At 45.1% G+C, this 6,914-nt stretch overlaps 1 protein-coding gene across 2 annotated transcripts in view; it reads right to left on the reverse strand.

The window, feature by feature from the left end:
* IL6ST (interleukin 6 cytokine family signal transducer) overlaps nucleotides 1-3,387 on the reverse strand; it is a 50,938-nt gene extending 47,551 nt beyond the window's left edge. For both annotated transcript variants that reach the window (XM_081233001.1, XM_081233002.1), the window contains exon 1: nucleotides 3,152-3,387. The gene's annotated coding sequence lies outside the window, so the exon portion shown is untranslated. The remainder of the gene's footprint in view (nucleotides 1-3,151) is intronic.
* Between the last annotated feature and the right edge of the window lie 3,527 nt (nucleotides 3,388-6,914).

Below are 6,914 nucleotides of genomic sequence, written 5' to 3' on the forward strand. Positions count from 1 at the left end.
GTCTTACCTTTTATCATGCCCTACCAGCTACCCCTACAGACTTTAAGCTCAAGTCACAGCAAACTACTAGACTTTCTCTAACACACTTTACTATTTCAGAGTTTGGGTTTCTATAAATGCTATTCCCTGGCTCTAGAATGTCTTTCTCCAAACTGTTCTGCACTGTTTATATCTCAGATGAAACATCATCTCTTCTGTGGAATTCCCCCCCCACTCCCACAAACATCTTTGCTCCCAATGCCCTTGTATACAGTTCCCTAACAGGATTCATAACACTGTATTGTAATTTTTGTTTATATGTCTTGATATCCTGAGAATCTAACATACTCTGAAGCACATAGTGGACAATTAAGAGTGGGTTTTAGGGCTTCCCTGGTGGCGCAGTGGTTGAGAGTCCGCCTGCCAATGCAGGGGATACGGGTTCGTGCCCCGGTCTGGGAAGATCCCACATGCCGCGGAGTGGCTGGGCCCGTGAGCCATGGCCGCTGAGCCTGTGCGTCCGGAGCCTGTGCTCCGCAACGGGAGAGGCCACAACAGTGAGAGGCCCGCGTAACGCAAAAAAAAAAAAAAAAAAAAAAAAAAGAGTGGGTTTTAAAAGACCTCCTGGAATGGCCATATTATCCTAGTTAACTGTCACTCAAGTATACTATATGAAGAGGTAGTATATTTACCATCCTTAGGAGCTCAGATTCTGAAGCCAGGCTGTCTAGGTATAAATTCTGGATCTACCACTTAATAGTCGTGTGGCACTGGGAAAGTTAATTAAGCTCTCTATGCCTGGGTTTCCTTCTTTATAAAAGGAGAATAGTAAGATCTACTTCATAAGGTTATGAAGATTAAATGAATATAAGCAGAGTGTTCAAAACAGTGACTGACAGAAAATAAGCATTACACATATACTGACTATTAATAATGACTATACCTTGATTATTTCTGACCCTTTCCACATATACCTCTATTGGAATGGGCTCCTTTCACTTTTCCCTTTATCCAAATCTTACCCAGGTGTCAAGGCTGACCTCTGTTAAATCCTTTGATCCTTTCAACTCTTAAATGGTTACTCCCTAGTTTAAATACCTATAGCATCTTCTGTATCACTCTGCATACAATTAAAACTGCCTTGCATCCTTGTCATTTTTCACAAAATGTCTAACCAATTTCTGTAAACTCTTTGAAGGTCCTAAGGACGACTCATGCATCTTTGTCCGTTCCTACAGCAAGTACTAAGTGCTTAGTATTTGTTATGTAAAATAATAAAGCTCAGTAGAAACTTCAACTCTGATCAAAATGTCTCTGTAATCAAATAAGTGGAGAAGACTGTGAGAACATTCCATGCTTCTCTAAGAGCCAAGCTGCAAATGTATTAGTGCCAGGGAATTCTGACTCCCATTAAAATAAGCTGCTCTGAAACAGCTTCTGGGAGAAAAAAAACCCTCCCTACAGAAGAGTTTTGGGGAGTTCTTAAGTTCCAAACCAAATTGTAGCAGGGGATCCTCTATGAGAAATGTGTTAACACGACACAGTGACTGATTGAGAGTACAGGATTTGCAATTACATAGATCTAGGTTTCACAGGGACCCTGAGCTTCAGTTTCCTTCTCTATAAAGTGGGTATTGTAACACCTACTTCACAGGTATATATGATAATCGACATCCACCCTAACGTTTAACTGAAATGCAAATTCCCTTGGAAAAATTTTAAATAAACTGAAAACACGGCAATTCGTAAATAACTGAACACATTTTTCATTACCTAAGAAAATGTATGAAATTAGCTGTGTATTTATAATATTCTAAATTACCTATGAGAAAATTAAACAAATGTTGTCAATAATATGGAATTGGGATGAAAGAAAAATTGTACTACAAAATTTATCCTCCTTTTCTGACACTTTCTCCATCCTGTTATTTTTTTCTTCCACTTGTGATTAAAAACAAGTGTTCAAAATTGTCCCCAAAGAGAAATATTTGGAAAGCACAATTTAACTTAATAGCAAGTTGGTTCTAACATTGTAGTATTCCAGCTTACAGTTAAAAAATACTTCCAAATAGGAATTAACATGAATTTAAGAAATTATGATAATGGCGAATAGCTCATATGATGATCTGAGTAATTTCAAATTAAGAGTTGTTCCAACTTGAAGCTGGCAGTCACACAGTCTAAAGGGTTTGTTTACAGCACTGACTAAACCAAACACTCCAATCTTTTAGACTATTCATCCTGGCATTCTAACAAATAATTATTTTAAAGCAGTATAATCGCTGAAATGCCCAGTACTACACAAATTAAACCGAAATGGGTTTCCTTCTGAAGAAAAAAAGAAAAGAAAAGAAAAGAAGTGGCAGGTCTTATTTTTAAGCTGTGATATTTTTTTCAGTTTGAAAAAATACTGAAAAACAGAACCTTGCTACTTGGAATCATCTTTAAACTTGGGGGAGGGGGTGAGAGAATTTAAAAAGACAGAATTCGGTGCCTTTACCATACAGTGGTATGCGGGGCTCATTAGGGCCAGGCCATGTAAGCGATAAGAGACATTAGTTTGTTAATTGTATAAGTATGGTGTAACTTTCAGCAACGTTGAAACGTTACCATTTAAGTATGAAAAGATGGCTTTGGGGAAAGCAAATTCACCTCCGAGTTGAAACTGAAGGGTCAAGTGCGGGACTAGTGGAATTTAAGGGGAGAGATGGAAAGAGGACTGGGGAAAAAGTGGGGATTTGGTAACCACAAAGGGGTATGGTCCAGAAGAGGGGGGGTGGGGTGGGGTGGGGTGGGGTGGGGTGGGGTGGTGTGTGTGTGTGTGTGTGTGTGTGTGTGTGTGTGTGTGTGTGTGTGTGTGTGTGTGTGTGTGTGTGTGTGTGTGTGTGTGTGTGTGTGTGTGTGTGTGTGTGTGTGTGTGTTGGAAGTGAGGCTTGTACTTAAATCTACGTGATAAAGTTGTGGAGATCAAATTCGGAGGTGTGGGAACAGGGAGAGAAGGAATGTGGGGATTTCCAGGCTGGGATAACAAGAAGTTTGGGGCGCGCGCTGTCGGGGCGCCCCTCTCCCGGAGAAGGGTGGCCCCCTCGAGTGCCAGGTCCCCTGGCCGCCCCGACGCCGCCCTCCCCCTACCGCTACACGGCCCTTCAACTCGACCACGGCCCCTCCTCACCTAAAGGCCGCGGTGACTCGCTCCTCCGCGTGTCCACAGGGCACGTCCCCCTCGGCGCCAGGCTGGGCCGGGCCCTTCGGCCGGCAGCCGCGGCCCCCAGCTCAGCTGCGTCCGTGCGTTCCCCACGGGGCTCCGCGGGCCTGCAGGCTCCTCGCCCTGGCCTCGGGTCTCTCCCGGCTCCTTCCCGCAGACGCGGCACGCGGCCCTCCTCCCGCTGCGGGGCGACGCGCCCCCTGACCCCGCCCCGCGGCGCCCCGTAAAGCCCCGCCCCCGGACTTGGCATCTGTAAGCTGATTGGCGCCCGCGAAACCCGACGCGCGCCGGCATTGGCTCAGCGGCTGCCCGAAGGCGATGGGGAGGCCCTCCGAGCGGCTGCGATTCCCGTAACACGGTTCCTGGCGTCCCGGATTCGGGTCGCTGCGTCCGCGTCGCCTCTCCCAGACGAGATCGAAGGGTTCTCCCCACCTCCCCTCTGCTGGCGGAAGGAGCAGAATGTTCCATTTTTCCGTGGAATAACGGGGTCGTGAACTGAAGTCCGGGTGCTGCCCGCGCCTGCCGTCCCCCCTTCTTGCCGCGGCCTCTTCGGCCTCCCTTCGAGGCCTTCCCCAGGGTACTCAGAGCCGCTAGGGACAGCCGGGTGTCCTTGGGGACCGGGGAGGCGTGGGAGCTCCTGAGGGAAAGTGAAGGGCTCGGTGGCCATGACTGCACACGAGATTACCGCAGATTGTGGCGGCTTCGGTCCAAGTCTTATGTAAATGAACCTTGCCACGATATATATATTTTTAAGTTAGTAAATGAGTTTGGGTGTGATTGATCAATGAACCCCAGAGTTGGTGACACGCCAAGAAACTAGTTTTTCTTGCGTTTTGTACCTCGCAATCTGTGACAAAACTACCGAGTAAAAACCAATTTCGTTAAAACCCCTTCTTCCCCGCTAGTGGTCTGGAAAATGAACCTTCAGGCTCACTTTGATACAGTTTTTTTCCAAAGCAAGATGAGAAGCTTAAAAGCGTGTGTGTGTGTGTGTGTGTGTGTGTGTGTAAAGAAACACACCCAAGGCCAGAACCTTTTGTGGAAGAATGGCAGACTATAGGAGGGCAATAATGGTTTAATGGACCTGAACAAATTATACCCGTAAATTAACAATTATAAGGTTCTTCATTATATTGGGGATTCAGATAGAATAAAGCACAGACCAAATTATCATCTCATAGTTGATCCGATAATTTTTAAAAGACACAGAAAGGTGGGCCTGCTACGTGTCTAGTGCTAAGGGCGTCCCAGGCAAGCTTGGGGTTGGGAGAGACAAAGCTCCACCGTGTTCCACTCTTGCTGCTCCCTGTCATCCTGTTATCTAACCTGTAGAGAGTGACTGGATTGTATCGTAGCTCTGCCATTTATGGAGGTGTTTAAAACGTATAAAATGTTAAGCTGGGGCTTCCCTGGTGGCGCAGTCGTTGAGTCTGCCTGCCGATTCAGGGAACACCGGTTCGTGCCCCGGTCCGGGAAGATCCTACATGCCGCAGAGCGGCTGGGCCCGTGAGCCATGGCCGCTGAGCCTGCGCGTCTGGAGCCTGTGCTCCGCAATGGGAGAGGCCACAACAGTGAGAGGCCCACGTACCTCAAAAAATAATAATAATAAATAAAAATGTTAAATTGGGGAGGAGATAAATTAGGAGTTTGGGATTAACATCTACACACTACTACCTGTATATACAATAGATAACCAACAAGGACCTACTGTATAGCACAGGGAACTATACTCAATATTTTGTAATAACCTATAAAGGAAAATATCTGAAAAAGAATACATATAGCTGAATCACTTTGCTGTACACCTGAAACTAACACAACATTGTAAATCAACTATACTTTGAAAAATTAAAATAAAGTTAAATTAAAAGTTTTATTTAGATCTATTGGGACATTTATTTAGGGACAATGTGTAGAGGTTAAATGTACCTTCTGTTTCCAAACTGCCTGGGTTTGAATCCTGGTACTGCTACTTCCCATGTCTATGATCTTGGTCAGGTCTTCTCAGATTTTTCATCAACCAAATGAGAATAATGGCACCAACCTAACAGGATTGCTACGAGGGTTAAATGAATTAAAATACATGAAGTGCTTGGCACATAGTAGGTGCTCAATAAATGTCAGCTGTTAGCATTATTGAATGTGCTTTCTCGACCTTTTCATATTGCAGTGTATATTGAAAATGATGATTCTTCTCTGGCATAGCGAGAAGACAGAGGGGAACAATATCTCACAGCACACTAGCCTGCCTTGTGCACTGGTCAGGAAAGCAAAGGACTGAGTTAGTTCTTTTGTGGATATCTTTGCATTGGCTAACACTAACCCGTAAGAAACTCACATTTTGTGGAGAATGGTTAAAGTCCTAGGTTAAAACAAAGAAACAAGGGCTTCCCTGGTGGTGCAGTGGTTAAGAATCTGCCTGCCAGTGCAGGGGACATGGGTTCGAGCCCTGGTCCAGGAAGATCCCACATGCCGCGGAACAACAAAGCCCGTGCGCCACAACTACTGAGCCTGCGCTCTAGAGCCTACAAGCCACAACTACTGAGCATACCTGCACACCTAGAGCCTGTGCTCTGCAACAAGAGAAGCCACCCAGTGAGAAGTCCGCGCACCACAATGAAGAGTAGCCCCTGCTCGCCGCAACTAGAGAAAGGCTGCACGCAGCAACGAAGACCCAACGCAGCCAAAAATAAATAAATAAATAAATAAATTTATTTAAAAACCAATGAATCAATATTGGAGAAAGGTTTTTCAGGACAGCAAGAGCCCATCTCTCCTTGGCTGGAATTAGATGACTCTGCAGATACCTCTGTAGGGTACTGGTCCTGAAACAACCACTTTCAGGATAAGGATTTGTCATTAGCATGCCCTGTCAAAATGCAAAGATAAGTGGGGAAAAGTGACATATCAACTGAGAACTTTCCATTTGTGCTTTGGGACTTATGCGGGATTTTAGATGTGTCAGCAGCAGAGGGGGAACCTGTACAGTGAGAGGGCAACAAGAGGACACTGAGGTTACTCAAGAGTAAATGAACAAAGCTAGGGGAAAATGCTACAGAACAAAGGCGATAAATGTCGAAGACAAACTCTGCCTGCCTTGCTATTTGCGTAAATCTGGCCCTGACCAGGATGGCCATTTACTTCCTTGCCTGTGCCCAGTTGTGTTTCTGAAACTCTGTGTCAGCCTTGAATTATCCTCCTGTCCTGCATCAACCTAATGATTTCATCAGCATCCATGATAATAACTCAGCACGCTGACCTCACAATTTCTCATCCTTCTCTTTTTCAGTCATCTTCAACTTCACTCATATCAGGAACCCACAGATGTAGCCACACCTTGAAGCCAGTCATCAGATGAAATTACTCCATCTGCAAAATTTTGGCGTGTGAGTTTCCCTCTCTACCCACAGCCACCTACCCTCTACCTCTCTTACTTACTCCCGCTCAGTCTGTAGTTTGTCCTCAGTGTGACCTCCAATCTTTGTTCTCCTAGTTTATCAGTTTTTTCCCACCTTCTTTTATCTTCCTAAACTCTGAGAGCCCTTTTATCAACCATTTTAGCTGCACTCTCACTAGTGTCTTTAATTCCCTTGACCTTCAGCCATGTTTACGTTCTCAATGTTATTTCCTAACTATTTCCCTTTTTCTTGAACTAGCAACTCTATCCCAACATTTACTCTTAGTGCAGAACCTTGTTTCATTATTCCCTGGAAAAACCAAGACCATCATT

The sequence above is a fragment of the Mesoplodon bidens genome (genome assembly GCF_964165515.1).
Source record: "Mesoplodon bidens genome assembly, chromosome: 4".
NCBI classification, from domain to species: Eukaryota; Metazoa; Chordata; class Mammalia; order Artiodactyla; family Ziphiidae; genus Mesoplodon; species Mesoplodon bidens.